This window comes from Aedes aegypti, chromosome 2, assembly GCF_002204515.2.
Source record: "Aedes aegypti strain LVP_AGWG chromosome 2, AaegL5.0 Primary Assembly, whole genome shotgun sequence".
Lineage (NCBI taxonomy): Eukaryota > Metazoa > Arthropoda > Insecta > Diptera > Culicidae > Aedes > Aedes aegypti.
In genome coordinates this window covers 404,240,871-404,260,339 of record NC_035108.1, presented here as the reverse complement: position 1 = coordinate 404,260,339, position 19,469 = coordinate 404,240,871, and the positions used below count along the sequence as shown (strand labels likewise).

Here is a 19,469-nt window from a genome sequence, read left to right as displayed (position 1 = left end):
CACTGGACTATCGCAGAAGTTTTTACAAGTGCGGAAATGCTAATAAAAGTGCGCGATTGCTTCAAATCGAGTCGGTGTCTTCAGCGGGGTTATTCCTCGAAGTCCAAACAACAACCCCGCTGAAGACACCGGAATGATTCGATACAATCCCGCACTTTTATTCGCATTTTCGCACTTATGAAGCCGCACTTCGCAGTCCAGTAGTGAAAGAAAAACACAATACTGCAAAAACAAATAAAATTACATTGCGAATGCCATTAACTGAGCCTGGATAAGGAAGTTCGCGATAGGTCTTGACGGGCGGCACAAGCTCAGTCGTATCAAGTTTAAGATTCTCTTTGTGTGAAGGCTTGACCAGTTACCGGAGGAGGAGGTAAGTACATTCACCGTTACCGCCTCGGCAAGAAGCAATAAAAATGTGCTCATTCTTTACGGTAAGGTGATACGGCGCTCAATGCTGATCAACGAATGGTAAATGTCAGATAAGATGTGGCAATTGATATGTTAAAAAATATAGATGGACGAAGATTATATTACTCTTGAACTTCAAGAAAGAACCAGTGCTTGAGTCTGTAAATGTTTTAAATTTTATTTCAATTTATTTTGAAGTAAGCTTTCCAAACAATTCATACTTACATATTATACAATTCTATTGTATCATGTTTTTAATAATTAAGCTAAGAAAGCTCATATTTAATGGGTAATTAGGGGTAATCCTACTGTGTTGGCAACCTTGCTGCCAGCGCGCACCTTTCATCAACCTTGCGCCACTTCTACAGAGACAGATACGACCAGACACAGGTGACGAACTGACAGTTCTGATGACAGGTATGAATGTTGAACAGTAAGACGAAGAACAGATCGACAACTAAAAAAAAGACGATAAACATATTTACAAAGTGCACGCTGTTAGACAGCTCAAATTACATATAGATTAGATGAAACTATCAATATTACTTAAAATTAGATTAACTTCTTAGTAAGGTATGGTATACCAATCAAACTAAATTTCAACTTAAAATTAATGAATTTTCACTTGAAATAGGTACTTGCTGTAAAGCTGTATCGCTAGTTCTATTCTTAACCTTAAATTCATGCCCTAAAATTGTAAAATCACGGTAAGCAAAAATTGAATTCCTTCTAAATTAAAATCTAAAACTTATCATAAAATTATTAGAATTCGACCAACGACAACACTGAACACAGACGAAGCTACGTAAGGGACTAAACGCAAGTCTTAAACTATATACTATATACATATGTACAGGCAACGATTTACATGAAATTTGTACAATTCTAAATCTGTGCGCAACGCCCAAACTAAAAACATGTACTTGAAACCTTTTTCAATAGGAGAATTATAATCGTCCGCTGAATTACGCCCAGTTCTCGTGTTTAACTTGCGGAGATTAGAATCGCGGAAATTATCCCTCTCGTTCCGTTGGCTTAACGCCAACATACTGCATTGAGTCGATCTCATTGAGCATTCTAATTTGTACCATATAATTGAACTTTACAACGTTCCTATAGCAGGGCAGATGTGTCATAATTTTCGCGTTTCCATGCTTGGCAACACTTGAGTTATAGTCTCAGCAGCAACCTTCAATGAAGATGTGCGTGCGTGAAATCTGAATCGTGATTTTGGCCATTAATTTACGCCTAATTAGCAACCGTTTTCGAACTTCCTCTATTTAGATCGCTTATTTTACACCTTCGCCCTGGCTTGCTGATTTGTCTAGCCTTATGGAGTTTATTAGCACCATTCATCAAACATGCAATCTTTGTTTGATAAAATCACAATCCAACAATTTACCAAGTAGCATAACAATTCTTCAACTCGATTTGAATTATGACTTACTAATATCAGTTTATGTGTCTTCAAATATGTTTTATCCTAAAAAATCGAAACATTCTTGAATCAGTCTACCCCGAATATCAACGTTGAGAATTTCAGATACCCATTAGATACGATTACATCAATTAGAAGCACGCATAAGTTATTCTATAGAGATGTGTAAGTCCAGAAGCTACACGTTGTTGCTATGGCTTTATCGATATGCATAATTTCATCGCAACATATAGGAAAACGCATCCAACTCCGTTCCGAAACCGGGGTCAACGTCTGATCGTAAACTTGTGGGGTGATGCTACTATCATGACACTGAATGGGTGTTTGTTTATGGATGAAGACTCCCCATGCCGTCCAAACCAGTTTACACCGCAGATTTTGTAGGTCATTCTTAGAATTCCACGCTCTGTTTCATATACGTTCTCTAACGTTGTCACGATACGTCAGGTATCCATCCAGTATAGTAATTTGTTTGTCATTGTAGAACCCACGTCACGGGGTGAGTTATCTGGTGACGTTGAATAAATTTGCGTTGAATTGCGTGAGATATTGCAAAAAGATTATACGTTTAGAAGCGTACGCGAATGAGGTTAGGTTAAAAACTGGTTTTACTTCAGGATAGATTGTGATAAATAATTGGGATTTTTATCAACGTGCATCAGTTAATAGTATACATTGAATGGAAATTGACATTATCATAATATTCATTGCCAATTGTAGTCCCAAAGAGAGTTACGTGACGATTTCAGTGGAAATTTTTCATTTCATATTCTACTTAGAAACGAGGATGAGGTTAAGTGTGTAGTGAGCACTGCGCTCCACATGAATTCAACCGGTTTGCTCACGGAGCGTAGGTCAGTTTCTGGTCGTCTTTCGATTGAATTTATAAAAGGACTGGCTATGCGACGCCCGTTGATGGATATAGCACACACAAAGTGATAGTGATTTAACGATATTGTATTCTGGAGGATTAGGGGATCCAGATGAGTGGCTTCAGAATGAAGGTGATTTTTGTTCACATTGTTCCCAATCATTGGCACGTAACCAACTCGATCTTCATTATGATAAAACATAAGACTGTACACGTTGGCTTTTCCTGGCAGCAGCGTTGCGAAAATATCAAATTCTCATAGGATCTCATGCTTGAGACTTTTCAGGCTTGAATTGTAGCTCATGCCGTCCTTTTTCGAAAATGCGAAATGTTATAAGTTCGTCATAAAGAGTCTAAATTAAAAAGAGACGAAATCTGATCATATGCAAAATAAATCAGCTCGCACTATGCCAAATCTATTACGCAGCACTGCCAATGTTGAATTCCACGCTAAAAGTGAGTCACAGGTTTTTTGTGTTGAATTTTCACAGGTTTGGGTAACGAATGAAAAATTGACTGAATGTGTGGAAAACCAATGTAATGAGTAGAGCATTCTTTATGCTAAGCATGAAAATTGCAACCGACACTCAAGTATTCAGAAAATTCAGCTATTTCAGAAGAAGCAAAATTTTCGGTAACATTTTTGTGTGAGCCATTTTCAGATTGTGTGAAAAAGTGTTTGACAAGTCTCCTGCTCGATTGGAATGACATTGACAGTAAACTTGGAATTCCAATTGGAACATTTCGCTTCTTTGCTTATAGTTTCTTTAGTTCGTCATTGTAAAGTGCTTGATTTGGTAAGAAAAAAAAATGAGGTAAAAATTTGAAGTCCGTACGTGGACGCTAACTGGTCCCCCAACGGCCCTGAAGATATTAGGCGTATATGACTCCCTGTGCAAAATCGAGCTCGCTGCTCCAGTGCACGCAACATGAGTACGAAAATCCACCAGTAAAAAAATAATATCTTTGGTGAACATGTCAATAATATGTTAACGTTCTGCTTTTAAATATTCGTCCGATGGAGACCCTAAAAGGATCCCAGAAATCTATCAACGAATCAGTCGATAAACTTCCTATAAATATTTTAAAATCCATGCAAAATCGCATCAGGGATCTCACCAGGGCTTTGTCACACAATAAGGACAAGTTAAAAGGAATCCAGCCTGACAAAGAATCTGTACAAGTCAGGCATTGCAGTATTTGTTCTCAATTTATTTCGAAGCACGATGAAAGCAAGCGAAGAAAAACAGCGCATATGTATCAGTCCATGATCTGCAATGTTTCGCAAGTTGTAACAAGCTTGATAAATAGCAACAGCGAAGAGAGAGAGAGCGATGATAAAACCCATTTTTCTCGCTTATTGACCATTGGGAGTAGGTATTTACTTTACTGGCATGATAAACAATCCCAAAACATCCTATAGAAGTAGTGCCCTATGCTCTATATTAGTAAAAATAGTCTTTCATCCTTAAAAGCCCGAGAAGAACCTTGAATTTTTAAATGACCACAATTAATTTGAAATAAATTTTGAAATAAATGCATTTAATTGATCTTATAATCCTTGGGTGAGACATCCCCCTGGCCCCTCCCTCTTCTCTTGATAATGGAAAATGAGTGGACAGGAGGGGTGCAAAATTGGTTTGAAACGGATATCTCAACAACCAAATGAGCAAGAATGTTGGTGTCTTCGGCAAAGCTATTCAGCAGTTTAAGGGCTATCTGGCAGTGAACAGTGTGATTGGAAATTCACCCGCTTGGTGGCGCTAGTAAAAATAAATCTTCAATCTTCTCTACCTTCGGCAAAGTTATTCATAAGATTGAAGGCTATCTGGTGGTAGAGTGCATGAAGGAGGATTTATCCACTAGGTGGCGTTAGTAACATTTTTTCTTCAATTGCCTGTATCTTAACATGCTTATCAGCTTGAAGGTTGGTGTCTTCGGCAAGGCTGTTCGGCGTATGAAGGGCTATCTAGCGGTGATTTGAAACTCTTGAGATTCAGGCAATTCAATAAAATGTGTTACCGTAAAATCGGGTATAATTGATCAAAAGGGTGAAATTGATCATCGTATCACATGATTTCATTCATTCGTAATGGAGCACAAAAATCAATGTAAGCGGCAGTAAATGAACGTTGTTTGTCGTAACTATTGTCTAATTGTGTGTTGTGAAGTTTTTTGCGTTAAGGAATGTTTATTACTATGGAAATAATGTAAAATTTCAAAATCATGCACGGTGCAGTATTGACAAACACCTATAAACTTCTATTTATAAGCAAGGATAAACATGAAAGTTTGTGAGGATGCTTGAGATATATCTCCAAACCAGATTTCATCACCATAACTCGTACCAATTAGCTCATATGGTTGAAATAATTAAATTTCTGCTAGATATCATTGAATTCCTTAGAAAATTGCATACATTTAGGCGTTTTCCGCGTAATTCTTGAAATTTAAGTATTCGTTATATATATAAATATTGCATTACTAAGAATTTGACAAGCATATTCGGATTCAGGAAGTTCAAATTTATCATGTAGAGTTGTTTTGAAAATTAACAATAATGGCATTGATAAGTGATCAATTTCACCCCGCAATGAGATCCTCTGATTTTTTTATTTTAGAGATGTTTGTTAACACTAAAATGATATTTGTTAGAAAATTTCGGTACATAAGTCGATGAGGCTCACCTTAGTACTTGTTTTCCTGCATTTAGTTGTTTACCATTGTTAATATTATAGAAAACAGACTAGAAAATCCGTAAAAAAATATCTATTTCACCCGAAATTACGGTACTAGCTTCATTACGAGTGGGGGAAAACGGGGTAAGAGCGCCCGCCGGGGTAATTCGGACCACCTTCTGTTTGGAATGAAAATGGCGGTCTTCTTAAAAGTTTACCATGCACTTTCCATAAACACAAGATTTTTACATTCCGAACCATTGAGGGTGATATTTGCATTGAATTTTTCATAACAAATATCAAAATCAAAGTTAAATATTTAGCTTTGAAATAAGGCCATAGTTGTGAAAATTGCGTATGCGGAGTAAAACCGACCTCTGTTGATGGGGTGATGAGACCGCCATCCCTAATTTATACCAAATAAAATGTCTAAAACAATTTGAAAGTTGTAACTACGTTGTATATTACTATTCGTGTAAAATAAAACAAATTTTGTTGAAAATACAAACCAAATACGCGTATTTTTTCAAAATATGGATGTCTAAAGGTAATGATAAGTACTAAGCTTTTTGAGTCAATTAACCCTAAAAATAGTTCAATATTCATAAAACATTATATATTTTAGAACCACAGTGAACTGAAGAAATAAATTATTTTTTACAAATACAACATTTGTGATATTTTTTGATCATGTCTAAGGCTTTAAAAAACGACACGCTGCGTTGATAAGGATCTACTGATTCTTGATTTTGACATATGAAATAAATTGCTTGGGCGATTTTGACATATGAAATAAATTGCTGATTCTTGATTTTGACATATGAAAGAAATTGCTTGGCCCGTCTTCCCCTAGATAGTTGAACTTGTTCATTGAAGTACAGTTTTGCCTTGCTGAATTTTTTAGCGAGTTATTTCTGAATTCAGCGAAAAAAATGGTTTGTGGAGGTGAAAAATCTAATTGACAATTTATTTGCTCGGTGATTATGATAATGATGATTATAAGACGATATATCTTTAGAATAATTCATTCTGATCATTTTAACCAGATTTACAAACAACAAATGGTCTGATTATTTTTACAGATATAAAGAGCTTTATAAGTTTCCATGATACAGGTGGGACTCGATTATCCAGAGTATCTATTTTTTTTTTTTTTTTGCACCCCGGATAATCAAATATTTCGGATAATCGAATCACTAAAAAAACAATAAAATCTGCGATGGAAGAATTCAAATATTACAGTTGACTCTCCACATCTCGATATATTTCCCTATGTCGTAGATTTCTTCAGTCCCTTCATTCTGCATAGCGGAATTTGGGGCAAGTGTGCCATAGGGGGAAGTGTGCCACCCCTTATTTTTATAAAAACTACAAAATATTTTTTTCTTTGAGCTTCACTATATGTTCTCTAATAGTTCATAAAACGATGATCAAAATTTGATGAAAATTGCTCTATTTTTCATGTATTTACATCGACTTTCGTAAGAACGATCAGATTTCAGTGAATTTTTATAAGATTTCGTTGTTTCTAAATAGCATGGTGAGAGGTAAATTAATAACAGATTTTGCAAACGTATTGTACATCGTGAAGCTATACAAAAGTGTAAGTTATTGTAGCATTTGGACGAAAAAAATATTTAGATTCACAAACGAAATCCATTTTGGTTGAAATCTATACTTTTTAAGGCAAGTGTGCCACCACAAAAATGGTTGGAGTGAAATTCATAAAAATGTAAACATCATCCACATAATCATAACAATGAACCAAAATGAGGCACCAGTAGTGGTTTCTGAATTGTAGAACGGAAATAGCGAGCATTTTTGCGCCCTAAGTGATTTTTTCTCCAAATATTCGATAATAACATGGTTTTAGGCGTTTTAAGAACTGTTTTACTTATATTTATCAATATTTTACCGTTTTTAATTGCTGATCTAGTGTAATATTATACAGATCCTCCGTAATAAAAGGTTAATTTATATATCGTATTGGATGAAGACAAAAATAACCATTTAAGTTATTCGAATTGACTAGTAGAGAGTTCCGCATGTAATGACCCTTGTTATAAAGCATCCCCTTATGACGGTAAACTTAAAAATATTTTTTAAATTATCAATAAGTCTCTGCTTTGTAAGTAATATCAATATGAAATAAAGAAATTTTTATTACAAGTAGAATTACATGTGATGTTCATTCGGTGGCCGTCTTGCCCCATATGGGTGGCACACTTGCCCCATAGTGTTGAAAATCAGGGTATTTTGGATGATTTTTGAGGAGCTCCAAAACTAATACTTTTTGAAATTATTTCCATTTTAAATGACATATTGCTTATAAAAAGATGCGAAACTAACATCGTTAGGCTAAAGTGGTAGGTTTTTTAAGCTTTAGACAAAGTTAGAGAACAATTTGCTTAAGGTGGCACACTTGCCCCAAATCCCGCTACATTTTCCCTCTCCATATCTCGATATCCTGCTTATCTCGATGTGATTTTCATTCCAGATTTTTTCTCCATGTATCAGGATACTAGACCAAATTTTCGTGAATCTGAATAATGTAGGAAAATGCAATGACATGTGGTTGTTTATTATTTTTCCTATTTTCCTGACAACAGAGTGGTTTTCAATCTAGTATCCATTTAAAACGTGTTCTATGTCTCGAATTATCTAAAATTTATGCATAAAACAGAAAAACAAAAAAAAAACAGAAAAACATTCTCCGGATAATCGAGTCACCGGATAATTAAGTCCGTCCTGTATACAGCAAAAATAAAAATGGAAAAATATTGCTGGTCTCAACCACAAATTTTTATAAATTTTACCAGTAATTTTACCAGTTGAACAAAATCGAAAACCCCGAAGATGATTTCAAAACTATCTGTATCATTCTCGTTTTCAAGAAATTGCTGACATTCGACCAAACTGATGCAGAAGATCCTCCAACAGCCTAAATACTCAATTCAAATTATAACTAATCAAATAGTCGTTTATATCGTAATAGCGCGCTGGACTCAAACCTTTGTAGACTGAACACAATAAGAAATAACTACGTCTTCACTGTCGTGTACTACTCGAGTCTTTAGTACTATTTAGCACTATATCATTTTATTCCATTAGAGTTTGTATTCATTGACAGATACGCGTATTTCGACCTCAATTGTCGCAATACAAAATTATCTGCAAAATTACAAATTATCGACCAAAATTACAAAATTACCTACAATTGAGGTCTAGGTAAACTCTAATGGAATAAAATGGTATAGTACTAAATTTTATTTTCATTTATTTATAGACATTTCAATCAGCTCTTAGATTTATCATCACGCCAAGATATTTAATCTCGTGCTCGCGATCAATTGTCTCCTCATCAATTTAAATTAAAATTTCTAGAATGATTCGATTCCACGAAATAAAAATAAATTTAGTTTTACTTATATTCAATTAGAACTGTTAATACTTCAACCATTTACTCGTAATGAAGCCAGAAACACATTTTCTTCAATTATCTGTATCTCAAGAATTTCAAAGCACCACCAGATAGCCCTTCATATGCTGAACATCCTTGCACCAACCTTGCACCAACCTTTTAGCTGATAAAGATGTTAAGATATAGACATTTAGCCTATGCATGCTATAAAACGTTTGACTTTTACTGTGCGCCCTGTTTTCAAGTTACCGTGAAAGAGAGCGAGACAGCCAACACACGGCGCACAGTAAAAGTCAAAAGAACAAAAGAATTGATGGCTCGTACAGAGGCTCATTGCAGAAAATTTATCCTAGCGAATAAACTGTCATTCAGACTCTTCACCACCAGATAGCCCAAAATCTACTGAATATCTTTGCCGAAGACACCAACTTTCTAGCTATTAAGAGCCTTGAAGTGGAGAAAATTTTACATTTATGTTTACTAGCACCACCTAGCGGATGTATACTCTATCAGACTCTTCTCCGCCAGATAGTCCTTCAAATGCTGAACATCTGTACCGAAGACACCAACCTTCTAGCTTTCAAGGTTCTTAAGATACAGACAATTGAAGACGATTTGCTACTAACGCCATCTAGTGGATAAATTCTCATTTAGGCCCTCTACCACCAGATAGCCCTCAATCTGGTGAATAAGTTTGTCGAGGACACCAACCTTCTAGCTGTTAAGAATCTTGAGATACAGACAATTGAAGAAAATTTGTCACTAGCGCCACCAAGCGGATGAATTTCCAATCACACTGTTCACTGCCAGATAGCCCTTCAACTGCTGAATAGCTTTGCCGAAGACAGAAACCTTCTAGTATTTTTTGGAGATATTGTGATGTTGCGTTTAACCGCTGAGGCGGATTTTACACCTAGTTCCCCTATTTCCAAGAATACCACTGAGGTTCTTCCGATTATTTAATAGAGAATTTGTGAAGGACCAAAAATCTCAACAAAAACCTTGCTAAGTCAAGCGTGTGCTAGAATAAGGGCGTGAGTAACATGAACGATTTCTCTTCATCGACCCTCTCTTCAGTGAATAAAGGTGACAAGATACAATTCTGTTGGAACTTTTTCACATCAGGACGCTTGTGAGCGATGTAATCTTGCTTTTAGTATTTGAATGTTGCAAGTCGATGAAAGGCTGCTATAAGAATCATTTTTGCGAGAAATCTTACCATAAATCTGATATAGCAATCCGCTGGCTTTTCATCAGAAACCATTAACTTCATCTTCAAAACCTCACCTAAAGTTAGTCCTTTTGTATGAATCACACAACTTGTGTGAACTTGTTTGCTACAGGCAGCGATAAAAGTTAATCCCCAAAGAATAATCTGCCATACAAAATGGCCATGTTTTGGGGCTCTGTTTTAAAGCATCTGGTAGTCCTGGTAGTTTTATGGAATGACGAACTACAATTAAAGAGTTTATGGAAAGGTAATCGCAAACATTTAGAACAATCTTAGAAATATTGAGTTGATCCCACAAACAATTTAATGCTTAGAAATACATTACAATTTATTTTAAATTGATGTATTTGTAACATTATTTCAATAAAATGACATTTTGTAAGATAATTTTTCAAATTACTAACAGACAGCGAAAACAATCTGGCACTGCTCTTAAAAAATAAAATGTAAAAAATTGCGTAAAATTTAAAAAAAAAATATCTTATGAGTTTATCAAAAAAGCGGATTTTCAAGGACCACATTTTTGATGATCTGTCTATATGTTTACGTTAATCGCAATATCGACCGATAGAAACGGAACAAAAAATGGATTGGAATAGTTTTTATACAAAATTATAAAATATCGTGAGCTGAATGTGATACTCTATTCCATTGGAGATGTTCATAAGTTATACAAAAGTGACATTTTGAAACAGACATTATTCCAATAGGGTCAGTGTTCCCTTAGTGGACGGTCCCCTATAGTCGCACTAGTGGCTTTTTACGGCCGTTTTGTTATGAATCTTTTCAAAATATTTTTTGACATGAAGGTCAGGAGCTATTTATCTAAGTACCATTGATACACAGCTTGATTTTGTTCAAAAAATGATCGAAATAATTAGTTTTGCTTAAAATTTGAGCTCCCTTGCGCCTATAGTTAACCTATTGTTCCTATAGTAGCACTACTGAGAGAAACTATTTTTTATTATACGAAATAATTAATGAATTAAGAACTTTTTTTACATCGAACGAAAGCTTTTGATCCACACTTTCAAGGAAAAATATAGAAGCTTTGTAAAAATACGGTTTTGATTAGTATTTTGCCAACGCCGTGCTGCTAGTGCTACTATAGGAACAGAAATTAGAAATAGTGCTACTATAGGCACATGTATTCCTATAGTGGCACAAGCGATAATAAATGCAAACATATGAGTTTTCGCAGTTTTCATATTTTTCCCACAAAACCAAGATAAAAAGCTTTCAGATGATGTAAAAATGATGACACTAGCGTTATTTTTCGATTTTATACGAATATTTATTCTTAGCTATGCGGCTATTGGTACATCGACCCTAAATGGGTTTTGTGCAAGACTTTATTTTCAATGCTGAATAATTATTCATTTTTTTGTTTCAGGTCATTTGGCCGAATGCCATTTGACGAACGCCATTTGGCCGAACTTCATTTGGGTGTAAGCAAGTATTCGCTTATCTGCTAACGATAAAAGCTGCCAACAGAGGTTTACGACTTATTCGCCCTTCTACAGGATCGGTTTGCTTCGATTCCTTAAATAGTACTAGTTTTGGCTTCCTTTTTCACAACGGGGAACAGTGAGCTTCTTTGACGCAAATATTCACCGATTCGGTGACACCGAATCGTTTGGTTTACTAATTTACGCAAGCAACAGTACAGAGATGTTTTGAAAAAAAGTATTATTGACTTTTTCACGCGCCGTTAGTTTTCAAGCAGTGCAAGAAAATCGTCACCGGAAAACTATTCATGAGCGATAATTTACGTTACGTCGTGTTCGTCAAGGTATCAAAGTATCTACCATATAGGCCCTAATCGAAATAACTATAAAAAGTACCTTTCTTTTGAAATGACAATCTATGATCAGAGGATGGAAAAATCTCATATGAAAATTAAAGCTAGGAAAATGCAAATGAAATTTATATTAGTATAACTACAAAAAACTGCCGATAATTAAAAGAATTTAATATTCTCAATTGAAATATAAGCTAAATTCTTGCCAATAGCAAAGCCCTGGCCAAGAACACAGGGTTTGACGGTGCCAAAGTAGAAGGTGCACCATAATAATACCCGTCTGTGAAACATATCACCTTCCCAATACTTTGGCACACCTCCAACGGTTCATAATTTATCATGAAACGGCTGCATTCAGGCGGAGGATCTGTTAATATGTTTCGGCATATTATCAGGTCCTCTTCGAACGGAGGGACCGCCAGGGCTCATTAGTTACTTATAAACCAGTGCTGGTTGTTGATGGTTCAGTTCGTTTACTGAATCACTGTACAATCCATTGTACTAATCAGTAATGGTGTTTAAGTTTCGAAGCTAACGTGTGTTCAATCGTTTTATAATGCAACATAAGAATGTGTGTTTGGTGAAACTCTTCGTTACACTCGTCGTAATAAAAGTACTAGACTGCAAAACTACGGCAAGGGCTGATTGCTGCTAGCGTACACAGTGACCATTTGAGCAACATTGCTTAGGAACATCTGTGTGATGAACGCAATAGAGGCTTATAAAAGCAAATGCTGGGAAGGAGCTTAGGGCAGATTAAGAGTGCCAGTACTACCCTTATCGCTACTGACAAAAAAAAATCTTGCCAATAGCAAAGAAACTAGTATAACTCGATAGAATAGCCTATGTTTAAAATAAGGGAAATTTCCTGATGAAATAATTAAGAAACACTTTGAAGCTTAGCACACCGTTGGTAACCTAGAGACAAACCAACCATCAGCTTAGAGTCTTGACGAGTCTAGAGTGACAACTTTTGGAATAAGTAGCAACAAAAATATCGTCTCGCCACATCATAAAAACCAACAAATTTATTAGCTGATCAGATATTGGGTCACACTTATGAGCCCTACACATAAGCATTGAGAAAATTTGATTATTGTTTGTTCGTAATTCGGCCAAACGACCCTTTCGGCCAACTGGAGTTCAGCCAAACAGATAATCTGCATTGTAGTAATGTGATATTTTTTTTCTGTTCGTAATTCGGACAAACGGCTTTCGGCCAAATGGCCGGACATCCCTTAGACATACTGTTTTGAATGTTTGGGACTACTCTTCGATCCACTCCTGTCTGTAATAAATTCATTACATCTCAATAACATCTCAATTAAATTTCAAAGAATTTCGGAGGACTTTTTAAAGACAAATTTAATTAAATTCAAATACGGTAAGTCGTGGGTGGTTAGTTTGTTTAACAAAATTGTTGAATTTTGGAAGTTAGGCATATTTGTAGAACTTTGAACAACGCTCTGAAACACTTTGAAAAATGACTGCAGCAATGCATTCACTACAAAACTTCGTACAAATAGCCTGGAGTTTTGTTCGTCATTCAAATTGCAGCAAATTCGCACTGAATCCACACAGAAGCTGAAATGCAGAGCTCCAGACTTGAGCTTTATGTATGGGAAAATTAACTTTTGTCATTGACGAAAAACGGTTTAGTTTAGAAGTTATCAGCTACCATGCGTCCCCATGAACACTAGCCCAATAGGAGTTTGATGGAGAAGAATAGTAATGCAAACAGTAGAATTGGTAAAAGTAAAATTATTCGCAAAACTATGTTCAAACCTCGCCTGTCGAGGTTTTGCGATAAGAATTTGTTCAATTATTAAATAAAGTTCTCGAACAAAAATTGTGGATGCGCTTAAAGGACAGGTCCTGAAAAAGACATGTAAATCCTTGCAGTTCACTTTGAATCGTTTTGGTGTTTTCAGCTCGATAATTCCTTTGTAAATTAGGAGTAATCTCGAAAAAGTCATCGAAGCTGCGTAGATCTACTAGCATTTTTTAAGGTTTCACTCTTCTATGTGGTTGGTGTTCAAACAGGTCGGACAAAATTTTTATAAATATGAGGTAACGACTCCATCAATTCTGCTGTTTCGGAAGCTATTTCGATATATGTAAATTTTCCATCAAATAGACAAGTTACAATGTAAATATTACGAAAGAGTTGAGTACTTTTTCCAGAAACCACTAAGTCTGACTAGACACCGATCATATGTATGACATCAGAATGAGCATTTTTTTGTATTTCAGCTAATTTACCAACCTCAGCTTCCTATGTGACCATGTTACTATTGTGCAATTTGCAATAACCGCTAATCCCGCATATTCCGAAACACTAACTTCCTACAATAACTGCGTGTTTATCAATCGAGCACGTCCCTCGACGAGATACGGCCGTCACCAGTCCAGCGTCGACGTTTTCGTTATTTTCAATTTGAACAGCCTTTGAATTATCATTCAAAACAAATCGTCAAAGCATGGCGTCAAAGCGATTGGCTTATCAGTTAGCCTCGTCCTGCATATTCCACTGCCATCTATCTGATTCCGTTTGTAAGAACGTTTTTGCGCTTTATTTTTGAATTTGTATTCCACTGTCGTATAAGTCTGATGAGAATGGCAAACAGTATTTACCAAAGACCTTCGTTAAATTATAACATATGAAACGTATGATGATCACGCAAGAAACTTCTTCCCACGTCCGTCTTCAACATATCCCATTCCTGGATCAATAATCAATCATGTTTCTTTGTTCGTAGGGTCTTACTCCCTTATGAGGGCAAAAACTTGTTGCTCCTGTTTGTATTTTATAGCTTCGATTGTCAGTATGCGAGTACTTACGATATAAGGAAAACGGATCAACTGTTGTAACGGGGCGACGACACCGCTCTTAACCAGTTCTTAGACTTTTTTTACGTATCTACACTTTCGAGATCCCACAACGATCCAGCAATGCTACCGAAGAAGACTACGAATCCGCTCGCGAGAACAAGGAATGCAAAACTCAAACTCTTTATCAACGTGCTGCTCCAACGTTCAAACGAAAACTGCAAACCCACCAGCAGCCAGCAGTGCTCCCCCGGAACGTTTACTAGACTTAGTTCTTGTTTACCTTTTTTTCATTCATTTTAGTCATACACATTCAACATCAGTCACATCCATCCGTTGTTGGCGGTCTTCCAGAGTCTCACAATCAGCAGTTCTGAAAAAGAGAGAAAAAGAGAACCCGCGCCGAGCATTGCTCGAGCACATAACCATATTATCAACATTACTCTACGTGACGGTGACGCGACCTACAAACACTCCTACATACAGTTCTACCGAGATGTAGAACTCTAAGAACTATTGGCTGCGATGCGAGCAACATTCAACCAGAAAGAGAACCAGAGGATTAGTCAGTACTTGCATATTCTAATGTGCTGCTGGTACTGAGTACTGAGGGGGCCATGCTGGACACGACTGTGGAGTACTGGATGAGTATGTATGGCCCGTTCTACTCCACAATTGTGTAGGTTTTGTATTGTCTTTGTTAGGAAAGTGTTCTACGACATGGGATTAAGGATGTACATTATTTAGGACAATTCTCCAAAAATATATGTTGAAATTCAAGAAATTCATTCAAATAGGTTTATAAATAACTGAGATCTAACCTACCTACGTTGATCGTTTTATATGGAAAATTTATATATCTGCAAATGTTTTGTCCAATACTGTATAGCTATCCTAATTATCAGTCCAAAACAAGAAATATTTGAAAATCAAAGTTCATAATGCTCGAATATTGCATAAATATAACTCAAACCATTAAAAAGAGAGTTTGAGATTTTAGCCGCCATTTGTTCTAGATCGGACCAATGACAAAAATTACAAAGATATCATAGTAGAAGCATTAACCTAAGAATCCTAATGTCGCTACTGTTCGTGTTACCAACATCTAGTTTGCCACGTGCTGACAGCTTGAGTACCGGTCCTCAAAGTGTCAAATAAATTTTAAAATCATCCACTACAACATGCCATCGAACAAACAATGAAACGATACAGTTAAAGGTGATAATAAACTAATTCTGTTTTGTGAGAACAGCGCCATTAGCGTTCTACTACTAATATTTCTATTGATATCATATAACAAATCAAGCTGTCCGAAACTGGGGGACAGGAGGTGCTTAACTAGATTGCACATTGGTCCCAAAGCCATATCTAGGTAGACGAAAATGATTGCGCCTAAACCGTCAATTTAAGATATATGGTGTCTTCGGTAAAGTTACTCCATTTTTTCAGACATTTTTTCAGTTATGTGAAATTAGGGTGGCCCACATGGTTTACGAGAACAACATACCAACTTTTTTGCTAACGCATTTATGCATACACAATGTTCTACAATGTTTTAGAACAACCGATTTGGAGCAACTTTGCCGAAGAACCCAAATTTACCGGTATATGTATAACAATCACTATGCGTTCGCTCTATAGCATTTACCGAAATGAAAGTTATGTGGATCAAATCAAATTAGCTACAATCCTGATGAGCACCGATTGTAGGATAAGCCCAATTAGTGTATCTGTGTGCCCCAATCCCATAATGTAAATGAAACGAGGTCACATAGAATCTACCAAGATACGCGTATTAGACAGACCCTCTCACGACTGTAAAATTCCTATGGCACAATATAGGTAATATGTACTCCAAGGTGAGTATCCCATAATGCCGGAAGTGTTGTTGAGTTAGTAGTTTGTCACTGAAATATAGGTGAGAAAAGCCGGCACCAAGTAGAGGGTTATATATCGTCTCACCAATAGGCAGCTGAATCACCGATTGCAGCATGTGAGAGAGATACCCAAAGCCTCCGCTATGATTAAACGCTGGCCAGAGAGTCTTGATGGGTGATCGGAAACACGCTTGTAATTTTTAATCGTTAGTTATCGCTGTCGTGCGACACGCGCGTGCTCCATAGTTTTAACTTGGTAATGATTTTTTTTCTCTGTTGTGGCTTTGGATGATTTAGGAGAAAAAGATTGATTTTCTAATCACAGGATATCTGAGCCTTTTTTCGAACTATCATACAAAGTGGATACAAATTGTCAAGTCAAATAAGAACCATGCCCATTTGAATTGAAATGCAGGTTTAAAACATTTTTTATCTAAGATTGAAACATAACCCGAAAATAACCAAATTAAACTTATCAATCGCCATTTTTAAAATACCTAGTTTGAACTAACTTATACAGTTCCATTTTTAATTTTTAATTTACTTATATAAATAAATATTACTGTTCGATGGCTCTTTTTCTCATTTACCCTACTAATGGAAAAATGATAAATATTGCTCTGTTTGATTCATTTTTTTGGGACTGCTCACTGAACACTGAACTAAGCAGCAGGCTCTTTCTCATTGGGGACGTAATGCCAAGAAGACGAAATTATCTATCGATTCACCAGCCTCCAGCTTTATTCCAAACGTAAGATCCAAACCATGCCTAGTAGTTAAATCGTTTATGGATTAAGTTAATTCATTGTGCAAGAAAAAAGAAGATACCGTAATTTTGGGAGAGTTAAATCTATTAACTGTTTCAATAGTAAAATTATTGGTAAACAATAAATTTACTATTGAAAAACTAGAAATATGTTTTTAATTAGTTGCGAAAAATTTAGAACATATGCTAACTTATTTGATCAAGTACTTAAAAAAACGCTTTTTTCGTAAAGAAAAAGTCGGTTTAAAATCTTGGGAAAGAGAGGAATAACAATACAATTTAAAAAATACAATTTACATTTATTGTTATGAAAATAATCAATAACCAAATTTTAAAATACCATGGTAACCACCTAAATACAGGCAATTTCCAATGAACCCCTTTTGGGGGGTATACTTTAAGCATCCTCACAAACAAAAAGCATGGAACATGTCCAAATGCTCGTTGCGAACTAAAAGCTAATGGATGTCTGCCAACACCACACCGAAAAAAAGTTTGGATTTTTACAGTATTTTCATAGAAATGAACATTCGTTAAACCAAAAAAAAAACTTCGACAATAGTTAAGACAAACAACGTTCATTTACCATAGGTTTACAGTGATATTGGTGCTCTATCAGTAATAGACTGGCTCTTAAACAAAAAAGTTGTAAAACTCAACGGGGCACCCCCTAGATATGTGCCTTAGGGTAAGAAAAAAGCTCTCTCAAAATTTCAACTCATTTGGTTGCTCCCCCAGCTGGTACATTCAATTCAAAGTTTGTATGGAATATTCGTCTCAAATATATTGAAAATTGACCCTATGTCACTGTTACACTAGCTAATCGCGTTCAATTCAGTCCAGAATGACAAATTCACTAGTTGATACGCTAATGAATATAGTTGCCGAAGGTTGTATCTGGATTTAGGCTCATTTTCATTAAGCTTTCAGTTGTTGAAAGTTAGGCTTAGATCAGCACTCCCGTACAATCACACATGCATGCACCCTCGTGCCGCAGCTCGCCCAGCGTCATAGGTGGCTATGATGCGCTTAGTGGCTACCACCCAGCTAAGTTGAAGGAATACTAAGCAATATTGCAAATCTACTTCAGATAGATAAAACACCAACTTTATCAATTTTAATCATCATACAACCTTCTACAATATTGTTTGCTATAGTATCAAGTAGTATTTTTGACATTCTGGGTTCAATTGAACGCGATCAACAATTTTCCAGACTCAAACAGGAGATGATGTGCTGTTTCCTATATGTTGGAGTTGAAAATCCCATATTAACTTCAATTCAATTGCGCCAGCTCATGGAACGACCAAATGAGCTGAAACTTTCAGGAAGTCTTCCTCTAATCCTAAAAAATATCCTGTCGGGTGCCCCGTGGAATTATACAACTTTATTTTTCTCCCATACTAAGGTGGGCCAGTCTAATCAGTAAGAAATGAAATCATTTGACACGGGGACCAATTCCACCCTACTGATCAATTTCACCCGTATTTACGGTACCCTTTATAGTGTTCAACCTTCATATTTTCTGAGTAATATGACCACTTTAAAGGTCTGTAATTCACTTGCTAGTAATCTAATGTGTAATTTTTTTACACTTTGATGTGCTTCCACAGGGTGTATATTCATTTACAGATATGAAATTCCCTGATATTTCCCGGTTTTTCCAGGTTATAAAAAATAGTTGCAGGTTCAACATATCTTCCAAAATACATAAATTATTGATAAATTTTTCAGTTTAATTGACAAAAATTGTTCTAATTGTGTAAACAATTCTACCCCATTGCCATTTCCCTGTTTGTACCACTATCCGGAATTCCATCACCCTGAATGCTATTTCCCCGAATTTACAATTATCATGTCGTGATGACATTGATGACATTTCCTGTGATATCGGCATTCGTGGTTATGGGTTGTTCTGGGATTTGGAATTCGGGGTAATGGGGTAGAATCGTGTAAACAACTTAAAAAAATGTGTTCCACTTCCACTAAATCCAAGAATGCTTATCAAACTATCTGAAAGTGTCTTTAATCATTAAAGTTATATCTTGCATCATCGAATTGCCGTACGCTTCGAAAACCAGATACTGGCCCTTTTGACGGTGTTTTTGGATCAAATTCCGATTGTTTTTTTCGCCTAAAATCCATA

General features: G+C 36.0%; 1 protein-coding gene and 1 long non-coding RNA gene across 2 annotated transcripts in view; one reads left to right on the top strand and one right to left on the bottom strand.

Moving 5' to 3' along the window:
* The window catches only part of LOC5573254 (alpha-tocopherol transfer protein-like), an 80,637-nt gene extending 65,723 nt beyond the window's left edge, over positions 1 to 14,914 (bottom strand). Inside the window, exon 1 of the mRNA XM_001654414.2 lies at positions 14,693 to 14,914. The gene's annotated coding sequence lies outside the window, so the exon portion shown is untranslated. The remainder of the gene's footprint in view (positions 1 to 14,692) is intronic.
* On the top strand, positions 260 to 3,012 carry LOC110676990. The gene is made up of 3 exons (XR_002500877.1): positions 260 to 984; positions 1,046 to 1,118; positions 1,178 to 3,012. It is a non-coding gene; the product is annotated as an uncharacterized LOC110676990 (long non-coding RNA).
* Positions 14,915 to 19,469: the final 4,555 nt, after the last annotated feature.